The following is a 15,488-nucleotide window of genomic DNA, read 5'->3' as shown; positions in this document are numbered from 1 at the left end:
ATAGATACCTCACATACACGCATATATTTTCATGTTTGGGATCATCCACTTCCAGAGTTCATAATTCAGAAACACGTATGGAGTTAATAGCTGACACTTCAGTGGGCTATATTAGTTTGCTAATTTTAGCCAAAGAATTACTATAAGCAGAAGGGTTAAAAATAGCACCCCTGTATCATCTTATGGTTCTGTGAGTCAGAAGTCCATACAGATGATAGGGTTCTCTACTTATGATCTGAAATCTAGTGCCAGTATGGGAGGGCTGGGGAGAAAGCCACTTCTAAATTGTTTCTGGTTGTAGACAGTGAGTGAATTTTTCATGCAGCTATAGGGCAGAAGCCTTGCTGACTGTTGATCAGAGGTCACACTCAGCATGAAAAGCCTTCTCTCAAGGCCTTCTTCGCAGCTCATCATCTTCAAAGTCAGCAAGGGCACTCTAAATCAGTCCCAAGTTTCAAATTTCTCTGACCTTTCTCTATCTGTCATCAGCCATAAAGAACTCTCTGCTTTTAAAGGAATGTAATGAGACTGAGCCCAATTGCATGACCTCCCTTTGGATTATCTCAACATCAAGTCACTATTATTTTTAATCACATCTTCAAAACTTCCTTTGACAATAACATAATATGATCATGGGTTGAAAATATGATAAAAATCCAAGACCTAAGTAAATGTGATCCCCATCAGATAAAAATTTGGGGCACTGATTACCAGCTGGACATGCACAATACCAAAACTAGAAGAGAGACAACTCAGGGAGCAGGACATCTCAGCCTCAGCACTGTTGACATATGTGTCCAAATGCTGGGCTGGGTTCCTCACCCAGAGGATCCCTAACACTTGCTTATGGGCCCCATTATCATTATTTTGACATTCTTTCTATTTATTTATTTATTTATTTATTTATTTAATGTGAGTACACTGTAGCTATCTTCAGACACAACAGAAAAAGGATCAGATTTCATTATAGATGGTTGTGAGTCACCATGTGGTTGCTGGGAATTGAACTGAGGACTTCTGAAAGAGCAGTCAGTGCTCTTAATCACTGAGCCATCTCTCCAGGCTCTATTTTGAAATTCTTAACACTCTTTAAACTTGTAAGTGAAATACAGGAGGACAAAAGAGTGTTGTCTAGGAGCAGAACACATATCTGATAGTCATGGCAATAGTCCTCGCTGCCATGTTTGAAAACTGGTGAGTGTTTCAGTCCTTGTGAGCACTATGATAATTTATACGAATTCTAATGGACCCATGGGACATGAAAGTTCAGTGAAAAGCAGAGAAAGCAGAAAAGCAATGTGTTACACTTATGACTGAGAAATACAGAAATTCTCAACTTTTCTAATGCTCCAATACTTTAATATAACTCCTCCTGTAGTGGTGAACCCCAACTTATAAGATTATATTTCAATGCTACTTCATAAATGTGAATATGGTACAGTTATGAATTCTAATGTAAATATCTGCGTTTTCTGATAGTCTTAGACAACGCTGTTGAAAAGCTCATTCAACCACAAAGGGGTCTTGACCCACAGCTTGAGAACTGCTCAACTTACTCAGTAAGGAGAGCCTTTAATAGGTGTTGAGGTTTGGTCTTGCTGTGTATTGTAATGCTAAGTGTAGGTCCCAAGTTTTGGAATCTGTACATAGACCCAAGTGGCGCTATGTGATCTTGTTCCCAAGTTATTTCTGATTGGTAAATAAAAATGTCCACAACAAATTAATGCCAGTCCCTTATAGAAATAATGCTTGTCAGTAATGTGGTGTCTTCAATGCTGAATCAGCGGCCAAGCCTTACTCTGAACTCCAAGCTGCATTCCACCCTTTCTCTGGTAGTTACTGCTTACTTCTAGTTGCTACACACTGTACTTTCCAAAACACCACTATGCACCTACTATGCTCCTAGATTTGGTAGTTTGTGACTGTGTAGGAACTCATTAGTGACTGACCATCACCAGTAGAGGTCCCTCTCCCCATCCTCTCTCCTGACACTCATAATGTAAATGGTTTTGGAGACAGAGGTTTGCCAAAGGGATCACAATGCACAGATTGAGAATCACTGCTGCAGATAGATCCAGCATGCTATTTGTTTGTTTATTTATTTATAAAGATGTCTAGCTGTTCCTATTGTTGGAGTGTGAAATGTGCCTTTTAGGCTTATGTGTTTGAACACTTGGTCCCTAGCTGGTAGCACTGCTGGTTGTTTATTTTTTCAAGACAGAATTTCTCTGTATAACTGTAGTTGTCCTGGAACTCGATCTGTAAACAACATTGGACTCAAATTCACAAATATCTACTGGCCTCTGCCTCCCGCTTCTGGGAATAAAGGCATGTACCACTACTGCCTAGCAAAGTGGATTCTTTTTAAAAAATATTTTCTTACTTGTAATTGTATGCATGTGTGTCTCAGTGTGGGTTTGTGCCTGTGCTTTCATGTGCCTGTGGAAAACAGGATTATAGGGGTTGTGAACCACTCAGTATGCCTGCTAGAAACTGAAGCTGTTTCCTGGGATTATTGCTGTGCATGAGGAACTTTCCTCTTAATTCTGGGTGAGAACATCCTGTGTCCAGCTAGCCCAGCCTCTCAAAGGGACACAACTAGCTCTGTCTATACTAAACTAGGATGACAGGAAGCTTGGGGAGATTCTGTGTCTCCTCGTGTGCAAAGTTCAGAGAACAGCTGTGCCTACATATGAAAAGCTGTTCTTCACTCACATGAGCCCAACAGTGTGATGCTCACCTTGGACAGCATTGTAAACTGCCTCAGGTAAGTTTTCTCACTGTATGTAACTAGAGATGCCAGACAAACATAAAATATCTATTAAGTAAATAGCTGTAAGAATTGGGAGGATCAGGAGTGTGTCCACCATTTGATCTTATTTTTTTTCAGGAAGTTTGCCAATGAGACCACAGACCCTGAGAAGCACATGCCAGAGTGAAGAGTGGCAGCAGAAAAGAATGCATAGCACCACAAGAGTCCAGGGGACTGAAAGGAAACAACAGAAGCCATTTTCCTTCATCAAAAATCTAGAAAATAGTCATGTTTCCAGTTTAGACCTCAGAAGAGCTGCAACTCAGCAGTGCCAGAAATGGGAGGACCCCATCATGGGAGCAAGCTGCAATCACCTCACTCTACCGCCATAGTAAGTAATGCACTGTCCAAAAAACCAAATGAGATTTGTTTTGGTCTGGGAAAAGATACCATTAAATAGACTCTCAAACTAACTATGATTGTAGAGTAGGTAGGATTTATATAACAATTAGTAAAAAATATACAAAGACCTAGTGAGTGAATGTGAAAAGAAATGGACACAGGAGAGCTTCTCAAGAGAGCCAGAGAAAAGGCATCCAGTCACTGGAAATTGCAACAAAATTGAACATAGTCTTCTCATCAGGAGTACAAAAACCAGAAGACAGGAAAATGAGTCCAGCACACTGTTGCAGCTTAGATATGAAATGTCTCCAAATTTCCACTTGCTGAAATCTTGGATGCCTGTTTAGGGGCTTCTATAATTGATCCATGAAATCCCTGACTTCATCAATGAGTAATTGATAACACAGCCCACAGGGCATATTAGAAAGTGGGGCTGCTAGGAGAAAGCAGTTCTCTGCAGACAGGCCTTTGGGAAGTATATTCTGTCTCTGGGGCTTGCTGACTTTCTGCTTCCTGACCTTCAGGGACCTTATTCTGCCTCAGCCTTCAGCCATGATGCTACACCTCACCACAGGCTGAATCTCTAAAAGTACCAGCCAGAATAAAACTTACTTCCTTTTAAAGAGTTTCTCTAAGGTATTTTGTCCCAGTGGCAAAAAAGAAGCCTAATACAGTGTTATGTATAAATCTTAGAAAAACAATTTGACAAAACAGATGCAGGGAGAAATGTATAGTATGAATAACTGTTGATGAAAAGGAAATCCACTCAAAAGGAATTGAGACCCCCACAGTTGGCCACATCAGCTTGCAAACTTCTCTTTTCCTCAAGATCAAACAAAAGCAAAAGAAGGGAAGATAAAATACCATAAATTCAAGTTTTTACAAAACTACTAGTCACAAATCATTCTCAGATGCTGAAATATTTCAAAGTAATATAAAACACAGATTCCACATTAAAGGAAAACAAAAGAATCATGAGCAAAATGTAAGGAACCCCAAAGAGACACAGCACCAGATCAAGAAAAGATGAAAATTCAACATGCAAAATGTGTTACTGCTGAATCTGTACTGTGGTCATACCATCGTAAGTCCAAAACACACTGTCTTGGGATAAAATTCTAAAAATAATTTTTAGCTTATCTAATTACAAATCAACTTGTGAGCTCCTTCCAGTATTTTTAAAATAATTAATCCTGCCCCCAAACACACACACAGCATGGAAGAAGGAACATATTTAACAGCTGTTTCTGGGAGCCAGCAGACTTGCTCAAACATTATAATAGGCCATTGCTCAATCTTTGATTAGTAGGTGAACAGGAAATGCTTCCATGAAAGGCAGTACCTCGAATCTCTACACCCCTCCAAAGTTTGGGGCTTGGTTATTTGGCCAATTCATCTTGGAGGGAACATCACAGATGCTAAGAAAGGAAGCTGACCCTTGGTGTCATTTACCCAAGAGTGAGTCTGACCGGTTTGTCTGAATACCTTTGACCCGATCTCTTGAACAAAGGCCATTCTGTCCAATCTATTTATTAAACAGCAGAGCAAATATGGTGTGGAAAGGAATGAGGAACTTTTGTCTTAAGTTTTCACAGAGGTCTCATGAAGGGAAAAATTGTTTCTCTGACCCTATTGACTCAGAATACCACCCAAGGACAAAAACCAGGTATTATTATTAGTGTATGCCCACATACTGCTTTCAACATTGGAGGGAAATGTTCAAACCTTACTGCTTCAGCAAATGGTCATAGTTCTAGCCCCTACATCTTTTGCACAAATACATTGCTCTGAGTGAGGAATCAATGAATCATTAAGGAGAAATAGAGTAAATCATACATTAGGGAGGCCAAAGCATAGTAAGATTGAATACATTGTTTTTCTTAAGGAACAATTAATTCTGAATAGGTTGACTACACTGTAAGTAAGCAGAACAATCATAAAGATCTCAAAGCACATTACTAACTTGGTTGTAGGCTGGATGAAAGTTTGATATGTAATGGCAAGCTGCAAACAGCATTTCTTAGAAAAATCATTCACAGTTTCTTCTCCTGAATTCACTAACGTGGGTATGCAGAGCTCTTGCTTTACACTGAGGAAGCATGTCAACATGCCTAAGTTTCAAACTGGAAAAACATGCGTGCTTTTCAAAATAATCTGAGCCACCCAATGAAGAAAACAGGCATCCGGCCAGCATTCCTGAATGTCGGAGAAGCAGCAGGCTTCACTGACAAGGCTGTGGCCACTTCCACATAAACAGTGAGTGGGGCCGCGCTGCTGTGGAGGTAACTTCCAAATGAGGGACCAACTGAAGCCTGCGTGAGAGCTTAGGGATTGGTGCCGCAGACAGTGACAGCCAGTCGGGAGCTATGCTTGGAGGACATGGTTGCTTGGGACCAATGGAACACCTGTGGAGGGCAAAAAGGGCGCTCCCGGAGAATAAACGAGCTTGCCGCACCATTCTCACTTGCTCCCAGAGTCTGAGCTCCAGGCCTTCTCACCCACTGCACCCAAGGGGGACACAGGGCAAGACAGAGGACTAAAACACTTGAAGAGGTTTCTCTGTCTTATATACTGTGCTAAGAGTCAGGACAGAGGCAAGGAGCTATGTCCTTAATTAGCAATCTAAAGGTAAGAGAAATAGCAACAAACATGGAGGGTGGAGGTGGGGTGGGGATAACAGTGTTGCTAAAAGGGAACTGTGGGGCCCAGAGAGTTTTGCAAGTTAGCTCAGAAAAGAATACTTTTCTCTATTCAGATCAGGCAGAGTCTTCTCTGCATATGTCAGCTTTACAGCAGGAATTCTCCTTTTCCAGTGGTGATGCCAGGCAGGTCAGCTCAGCTGCTTTAGCTAGACCTCAAGCAAGCTGTGAAATCCTCTTTCCTTAAATTAAACAGATGGCAAAATCATCTTTTGAACCTGTATTATTTCTCAGACTTTATCAAATCAGAATCCCTTCACTATTTTGACACACTCCAGAAATCTATTTGTAATTTCCAAAAACAGTTATCCTGGGATTTCTATCAGCACTGTAAATGGTGGTAGATCATCCTAGAAGTAGGAAGAAAAGGACTTCAGAGATCAGAGTAACTGAAGGGCAGCCCTTCGCATGGTATCGACCTGCTCGGAGAACAGGAGACTTCCGTAAAAAAGTAACTGGGGTTGTGACAGGCCATTAGCAGGGTGTCAACGCAAGAGACAAAGTTAGGAAATTCCTGGCTGAAAGTAGAGTTGCTTCCATTGAGGAAAGGAAGCTCCGGGGATGTGGCAGAGAGGATCTGGTGTGCTCCTACTTAGAGAAGCCTTGGTGCAACAAAAAAGATGTTGCACATGGTTTCCTTAGCAAATAAGGATCTGAATCACTTCACACAGTGCAGTATTTTCACAGGTCTCTTTGCTCTTTAGGATACAAATTGTTAAATGGTTGTTGCTTTCTTTGATGAGTTATTCTGATTAAAGATTACCTGGAAATGATCTACCTTTCAGTCTACTTTCTTTCTTCATCTCTATACACAAATGTCAAACTACAGGAGCAGTTTTTGAAAAGGGAAACCAAGGAAGTTTTGTAGACAGCCAAAGGGAAAAATGTGAAGCCCAAATGCTTCAAACATACACACACACACACACACACACACACACACACACACACATACACGCATGCACGCACGCACGCACGCAGGTACACATGCATGCACACACGCACACCCATGCACACACACATGCACATGCACACCTTTAGAAGGAACCTGGAAACAGTTGAGTTTTAATGAAACTCAAGCTCAGAATAATTGTAGTGAGGCTTGCATTTGAGAAAGAACTGGAAAAGCCATGCTTCACACTCAGCCCTTGTTCAGTTATGTCCGAATTTTTATGTTTCCTCAAGAGGCTGTGTCCAACCTGACCCAAAAGTTCTGTGCTATCTCTGAGGAAAACAGTCTTCTGCCATCTTGTGTCTTGGCCAGTATTTCAGTAGCAGCACTAAGGACATTGTGATACAAGTGATTTTTCACTGGATGGGGCCAGGAATGGAAGAGCAGAACATAACCCATTTCTACGACTCCAGCCACTGGAGTCTGCAACATCCCCTCCTTTGCCACACAATCAAAAACTGTATCTTGGGGTTGGAAAAATAGGTTGATGGCTAAAGATCTTGCCACACACAGAAGCATGAGAACCATAGGTCATACCCCCATCATCCACATAAATGCCAGGTAGGTGTGGCAGCCTGCCTATGTTTCTAATGCAGGGAAGGCAGACATGGCTTGCCTGGGAAAGCTGGCTAGCTAGACTGGCCATACCTGAGGGCTATGAATTCAACGTAAAGACTGCTTCAACAAATAAGGTAAGAAAAGAAGACACATAACACCAACCTTGAGCCTCCAATACACATGCATGTACATCACACATGCACATGAGAGAAAGTAAGAATCTTCTCTAGATATTGTCAAAGTGTCCCCTGCAGGGGGGGGGGGGGGAAGCGCTGCCTTGCATCTATGCCTCTGGAAAAGCTTCACATGACAAATTTCCTTCAAGAATTGATTGTTGCTGAGTGTTGTCATCACACACTGATGAGAATTTTATTTAAGGTCTAGTAACCCTCAAGGGGCCCCGCTTCTAAAAATGTCATCTTCTCAAAAGCCAAAGCTGCACACACTCAAAAACAAAACAAAACAAACAAATAAAAACAACAACAAGACCAGACTTGCTTCTGAGCTTCACAAAGTAAAGATTTAATCTCTAAGAGTTGTTGTTGATTCACTGAAACTTGGCCTGTGAAATGGCTCAAAAGGTAGAAACTGCCATTGTCAGAAGATACAAGCTTGATGGTCAGGGTTCAATCCTAGAACCCATGCAAAAGGGGAAGAAAAGAACTTATTCATCTGCACCATTGCATGCACACTACACCCCTACTGTTTAAAATAATAATAAATAAAAGAAAAATAGTTCCTGAAACTTTATACTAGTAACACATTACATTCAGACTATAAAATAGCTTAGAGATTAACCAAAGAGATTGACACATATTATGATCAAATTGTCACTACTAAGCATTCCTATTTGAAAAAGATTTTAGGCTAAAGAATGAGCCTAAGTGTCTGGCAGGAGCCATGTAGGAGAGGCTAAGGCCAGCGGTGATTTTGCTGAAGGTGACCTGCCTTTTTGCATGGCCTAACATAGGTGAACTGGGAGGCCATGTTCCGAGAGACTTCATCCCAGGATGGCTTCTTGCTGCCAATATACTTTCCCTGTCACTATTATATCACCTAAGGGTTCCTGGACATTGGCTCACCCCATTGAGCAGATTTCCTGCAAATTAACATAAAGATGAACTGTCGTGAATTTATACTGTTCAGATGAATTAATTATCTTATAGAATTCCTGACTTGATTCAAATAATTTTAGGAAGAAAGTTTTAAGAAATGGTTTTAGTTGTTTTGCCAGAAAGATCTAATAAAGTTAGAATCAAGAATAGAATGTACAGACTCCTCACAAAATAGTACTAAAGGATGGATTATAAGGAATGCAATGAAACTTTTGAACTCATAATGAACACTGATTTGAACTTAATATCAGTATCCTTTTGTAACTCCCCTTTTATCTAACACTTTATCTATGAGGTGATTTTCTAAGAATTTTTGTCTTTAAAAAGGCCAGAGAATAGAAATAAGGTGTTGGCTTGGGGGGGTCTGTCCTATACATCCATTCAAATGTATGTGTGTGGGATTTGGGGCTCAGGTCCAGCCATTGACTATAGATATGTATGTCTGTTTGTCTGTGTGTAGGTATGCATGAACACTTGTGGAGGAGATGAAACACGTGGTTAGGCCCAAGCAGAATGTGTGTGTATGAATGTGTGTGTATGATGTGTATGCATGAATGTGTGTGTATGAATGTTTATGTATGAATGTGTGGTGTGTATGAATGTGTGTGTATGAATGTGTGTGCATGAATGTATGTGTATGAATGTGTGTATGAATGTGTGTGTATGAATGTGTGTGTATAAGTGTGTGTATATAAATGTATGTGCATCTGTGCACATTTGCCTGTGTGAAGGATTTTAATTTTTCTCCTTCTTTGTAACATTTTATCTGTGAGGTAATTATTTCTTATACAGAGAACATTTTCTCTCTGGTTCAATAAGAGTTAACGAGCTCTGAGCCTCTCGCCTGGGCAGTGAGGGCCTTCTGGCTGGCTTTCCAGAGAAAGGAACACCAGCAATTAATCCTTTACTTAATTCCGAACTGCTAAACAACATGTACTATTCGCAAGGAATCTCTACCTGCCTAGCCATTGGCCGTTGACTCTTTATTGGTCGATCAAAAACCAATGGAGATAAGGACCTTCAATGTGTGGATAAGAGGATTCCTGATTTGGGGCTGGATTACTTCAAAGCATTAGAACTAATCCCCAACAAAAGCTACAGTAAAATGATTTTAGTTAAAAACAATACCACTCTGGAAGTCTTACTATACCAGTACCATAGTGAAGGAAAGAAACTGGAAGGATTTCTTTCATTCTTTTCCATACTTTTTTGTTACATCTTCTAATACTCATAACTTGCACTTACCAACCTTAAAACACCTTCTTAGACGCTCAAACATTTTCTCAGAACTTTTGAATCCTCAGTCCTTACATAAACTTTAAATTTTACACTTTTTTCCTATCCAGTTATTCATCATGAGACACAGGTGGCTGTAACTGGGATCACTTACTGGAAAGCGAGTTTCTTTAGATAAAGGAATAATAAAAAGTTACTTCTTTCACTAGTCTAGTCTTCTCAGAGACCTGAGAAGAATAGATTTTACCTGAGTAAGCAGGAAGTATAATTCAAAGGACCTATGTAGCAATCAAAGTGGTGGAGAGTTACCTAGGTGGCCAACCCACTAGGTTCCCATGGTGTCGATGGCTTTATTGGGGACATAGGTCCCATGTACATGTACACGGCAGTCTTTGGCTGCCAGACCTGGCAAATCTGAGAGACCTTCCTGTGAAGGATTAGGAGACTGACCTTACTTTGTTTGAAGCATTACATGTCCTGTGTCCAATTTGTCCATAATTTGGACAGGGTCCTGGCAATGGGTAAGGCATTGGGGCAGTTATGAGCAGTCATCAGTGTACCACAATCCAGGTGGAGTCCTTTGTTGTTATGCCCACATCTTCTTGGAGACCTTGAAGGGATCACTGGTGGATTTGGGAGTCTCTGTCATGGTGAGTTAAAGCATCTTAAATGCCATATTCAGCAGGTTCTCTGACAGGTTTGAGGGTTGGTTCCCACCAAGCATATCTGAGTTAAACATTCTTTGCCTGTTTTTAGTTACCTGCTCTAAACTGGACCTGCATTTTAAAATAAAGTGCCGTTTAAAGAGTAAAGACATAGAGCAAAACCATAAATTTTGGAAGACAAAAACTAAGTTCTAACAAGAGAAACCAATGTAATACCTTCAAAATTAATATCAAGTGGGTTTCTATCATGTTACAAGGTGTGGCTGTTAGGGTCAATAAGCAAGGAACATTGTTTTCATTTTTTTTCCAACACATAACAGAGGTGGCTTCTAGCCATGTGACTGCCCTTAATTAAAACAGTGGGGAGGCTATGACTCCTCCTTCTTTATCCCATAGTCAAGACAGCAGCCAGCCATGTGTTGTTTATGTCATCCCTCCTACCTGCCCGGGTGTAGTGAAGCAGGTGCAGTGGGTGATTTAAAAGAACCAGGCTGCTCCCTCCTTGCCACTGTTCCCACTACTGGTGGATGCTTGGATGGGATGGAGGGGGGATTAGGGAGTGTGGGGCTAGGCAGCACCTGGGGCCACATGTGCTCAGCCACTGAAGCTGTTTAGAAGTGGGAATGAGAGTTCAGTTTCCAAAATACCTGGACTCACAGAGCTCAGACTGAAGTTGTCTGTGCAAAGTCTGAGACAAACTCAATTTGGATAAATATCTCAGCAAACACCTGGTAGTATCTGCCCATCAACATTTAGACCCAAAAGTGTCCATTTTCTACCTTAGCCAGAACAGAAAGGCTCAGCTGCATACAAGCCTGGGGTTGTACAGTTAGGGGTGAGGGTTTCCTCAGGTCAAGCATCTAATCATCTTGCCTCTGATTCCTGAATGCTGGGATTACAGTCATGAAAACCACCATACACAGTTCAAAAATGGAGTCCTGAATATATATTTGTGGTTTTGCACCTTTTCTTCTGGTTTTCTTTGTTGAGCTTATTTGTTTGTTTGTTGAGACAGGGTTATCTATGTAGTCTTGGCTATCCTAGAACTCTCTCTGTAGACCAGGCTTGCCTGGAATTCTGCCTCCCAAGTTCTGCAATTAAAGACACGGGCCACAACCACCTGGACTCTTTGTGAGACTCACACTCCATGCATATATTTTTTGGATATTCTTAGTAATTAGTCTTTTCCTCCTAAGCAACATTATTCTTCATAATTATTTTTCTGAGTTCTACTTGGTCCAACATTAGTATAACAATTTAAGAATTCTATTGCTTAAGGTATGCACCATAAATATTCTTGTAGATGGTACAAAGTTTAATATCGCTTTTTTAAACCAGTTAAATACTCTCTGTCTTTTAATTGGTGTGTTTAAACCATTCGTGTTTAATGTACTTTTTATGTGTTTAATATTAAAATCTGTGGCATTTCTAGTTATAAATTGAACATTTTTATTATTTACTTCATAATTACTGTCAAATTATTACACATTCCTTGTTATTCTCTTTGAAAAGCATTTGTTAACGTTCAATGAATTTCCCTACATTAGTCTTCAAGCCACCAAAACCCACTGTCTTAGGGTTTCATTGCTGTGATGAGATACCATGACCAAATCAATTCCTATAAAGGTAAACATTTAATTGGGGCTGGCTTGCAGTTCCATATAATGTTCAGTCCATGATCATCTTAGCAGGAAGCATGGCAGTCTGCAGACATACATGGTGCTGGAGAAAGAGCTGAGAGTTCTACAACTTGATCCTAAGGAAGGGACTGTCTTCTGCAGACAGCTAGGAAGGGCTTTTTTCCTCACTGGGTGGAGCTTAAGCACAAGACATCAAGGCCTACCTCTACAGTGACATACTTCCTCCAACAAGGCCATACCCACTCTTACAAGGCTACCCCTCCTAATAGTGTCACTTCCCCCGGGCCAATCAACCCTCACACCCACTTTTATCTTTCTTTAGCTCTGTGTAAAACAGTGGTCCTTCATGATAATAGTGCATCTGAGAAATTTTTTCTTTCAGAACTGTGTAGTCATTTGATTATACCACATTAAATGGGAACAGAAACAGACTTGATTTTTGCAGCATTTACTCATGTCTGCCTGCCAAATGAATTCCTTGATTTATCTACATCTATCTTATACTAACTTGCTCAAAGTAAATGACGTGACGTTTGCTAAACTTGATCCTGAGGTAATGCAGCCAACTCTACTCTGACTTCCCAGGGGACTCCAGTGCTTGTCCATGCAGTAAAGGACCACATGATTCTAAAATTCCAGGTTTTCCTTGACCTGCAGGGCATGTCTTATTCAATATGAAAGAGCCCCACAAATATATTTAATACTAGTAGTTTATTCTGGTGTTTACAGTGGATAATTTTATGCATTTTGAAGACCTTAGCATAATAAATTCTCAATTTTCCTTCCTAACTTTGTGGTCCTGTTATTAGCATTAGCACATATTTCACTTCTGTATGTTCTGTAAACATATAAACTATTGATACTATTTTTACCACTGCCAATTTGCTTTTAGAGAAAGTTAAAAGAATTATTTAAACTTTCATTTATTTGATTCTTAGTTTTTGTTTTGTTTTGTATGTTCAGTATAGATCCAGGTTTCTCTCTGGTGTCATAGTCTTTCCTGCCTGAAAAGTATTTTTTTTTTCATGAAATAGATCCACTGATTGAATTGAGTACACAGATGATGTGTACACAATATTTGTTTGCCTGCCCAAGTCTTTATTTTGCTTACTTTATTTTGTATGTACAACTATGGAGTAGTAGTTTCTTTCTTCCTGTAGGCATGTTAAAGATACCTTCAAGCTACTATAAGTTCTGCTATGACAATGACTGTAATTCTTATTTTCACTTTCTGCATTAATGTTGCTATTATTTTTCTTGTTGCCTTCAAAATATTTTCTTCTCAGAAATTCAAATATGGCACAGCTATGTGTATAGGTTTTTGACAGTTTTATTATTTTGGTTACAGATATTGCTGGTTGGATTTATGATTTATAGGGCTTTATATTTTTTAATTTCCAGATCTATTTATCTTTTTTATATTTTATGAATGTTAAATTATCAATCTTAATTTTTAAAATTTATCATCAATTGCTTCTTCAAATATATATATATATATATTTTTTTCTTTTAAGGCAGATTTATTAGGAAGATGCTTTCTGGTGGGCTAGTTCACTGGCCCCAAGGACCAAGGCCAAGGAAATTGCCATGGGGAAAGGGTGTGGGGCGAAGAGAGAGAAAGAGAGAGAGAGAGAGAAAGAGAGAGAGAGAGAGAGAGAGAGAGAGAGAGAAGTGGGTATTTGTGCTGAGAGAGGAGAGGAGAAAAAGAGCTTTTTTTTTTCAAATGAATACTTCTTCTGTTCCTTTATACTCCTGTTGTGAATTGTGTTATTTTAAAACATCTTCACCTAACTGTGTGCTTTCAGCACCTATGGGGTTGTAACAAGCTACCCCAGGTTAGTTCCTAATGTCTTTTTATGTGTGTTTTTTCCTGTCAGGTACGTATGCATGCATGTATGTATATATTATTTTTAAATTTTTATATCACTTATATTCTACTAGAATATAATCTGAAAACACACTTTTTGCAAATTGACCAATCTTCCGCTGAGAGAGAGAGAGAGAGAGAGAGAGAGAGAGAGAGAGAGAGAGAGAGATCATCTTTAGTATTATACAGAACATTGTGTGTGCAATAACTGTTCAATGTAGATCATGTTACCTGTACTTTGGTAATAGCATTAACCATACATTACACATATTAACTCTCAAAAACATTAATTTTATGTGGCTCAGTCTAACACTAAACTATTAAAAATATTATAAATTCCTTCTTGAAAGACTCACAGGCTAAGATCTGAATGAGAAATGAAAAATTTAGTACTTAAGATTGGAAGTTAAGAAATCAGAATCTCATTATCAGTTTATTCTTCAGAATTTTTTTTGGTCAGCAGATGTTCTGGCTAGTTTTACATCAATTTGAAATAAACTGGAGTCATCTCAGAGGAAAGAACAACAATTTAAAAATGTTCCATAAGATCGGGTTGTAGGCAAGCCTGTAAGTCATTTTCTTTATCAGTCACTGATGTGGGAGTGCCCAGACCATTGTGGATGGGACTGGTGATCCTTTGTGCTAAAAGAAAGCAGGTTTTTGTTTGTTTGTTTGTTTGTTTGTTTGATTGATTGGTTGGTTGCTTGGTTGTTTGGTTGGTTTTTCGAGACAGGGTTTCTCTGTGTAGTCCTTGCTGTCCTGGAACTCACTCTGTAGATCAGAGTGGCCTTGAACTCAGAAATGTGCCTGCCTCTGCCTCCAAATGCTGGGATTACAGGCATGTGCCACCACACCCGGGTAAGAAAGCAGGTTAAGCAGGCCACAGTGATCAAGGCAGTGAGCAGCACCCCTATATTACCATTTAGGAGACTTGATCAGGTTCGTCTTCTCTACCAATTAAAGAATTAAAGGCTGGAAAAATTTGAGAGCCTGCTGGTGGAAGAATATAGTCTATGAAACCTTTGTTTTAAGTTGCCAGGCTTTAGTCTAAGGTCAACAAATTAGAGGGACAGAAGAGATGACTCAGTGGTGAAATGATTTTTGTGCAAACATGAGGTCCTGAACTCAAATGCCTAGAACACACCTGAAAACTAGCCATGGTGCTGGTGTGTTTGCAACCTTAGTACTGTGGAGTAAGAGGGAGACACACAGATCTTAGAGCTGGCTGGGCACCAGTCTCAAAGAATCAAGAAGGTATATATATATATGTGTGTGTGTGTGTGTGTGTGTGTGTGTGTGTGTGTGTGTGATGTAGGGTGAATTTGGATATAGAAGCAAATGGGTATGGCCTGTTTGGATTTGATGAGGAAAACAGTAGTCACTCTGCACATTCTGAGTTTTAAGTGTCTAAGATAAAATCAGAAACCCTGTGATTTTTTTTACAAGAGCAGGGAGCATGGTTGTCAGGACAGCTGCCTGAAAGGCAAATGGGCTAACAATTTCTGCCATGCCTACAAGGTGAGAGCTCCTAGCAAAGCTTCATCGCATCTGGGGACATGAGCCAGAAGTGTGGGAAGACTTGTATACACATCTGGACAATATCCA

General features: G+C 39.9%; 1 long non-coding RNA gene across 1 annotated transcript in view; it reads left to right on the top strand.

Annotated features, from left to right (window-relative positions):
* Positions 1-15,488, top strand: part of LOC127685022 (uncharacterized) — a 37,214-nt gene that overhangs the window by 14,049 nt on the left and 7,677 nt on the right. Inside the window, exon 2 of the long non-coding RNA XR_007977783.1 lies at positions 2,891-3,143. This is a non-coding gene — a long non-coding RNA (uncharacterized LOC127685022). The remainder of the gene's footprint in view (positions 1-2,890; positions 3,144-15,488) is intronic.

This window comes from Apodemus sylvaticus, chromosome 5, assembly GCF_947179515.1.
Source record: "Apodemus sylvaticus chromosome 5, mApoSyl1.1, whole genome shotgun sequence".
NCBI classification, from domain to species: domain Eukaryota; kingdom Metazoa; phylum Chordata; class Mammalia; order Rodentia; family Muridae; genus Apodemus; species Apodemus sylvaticus.
This window is presented reverse-complemented; position numbering and strand designations above follow the sequence as displayed.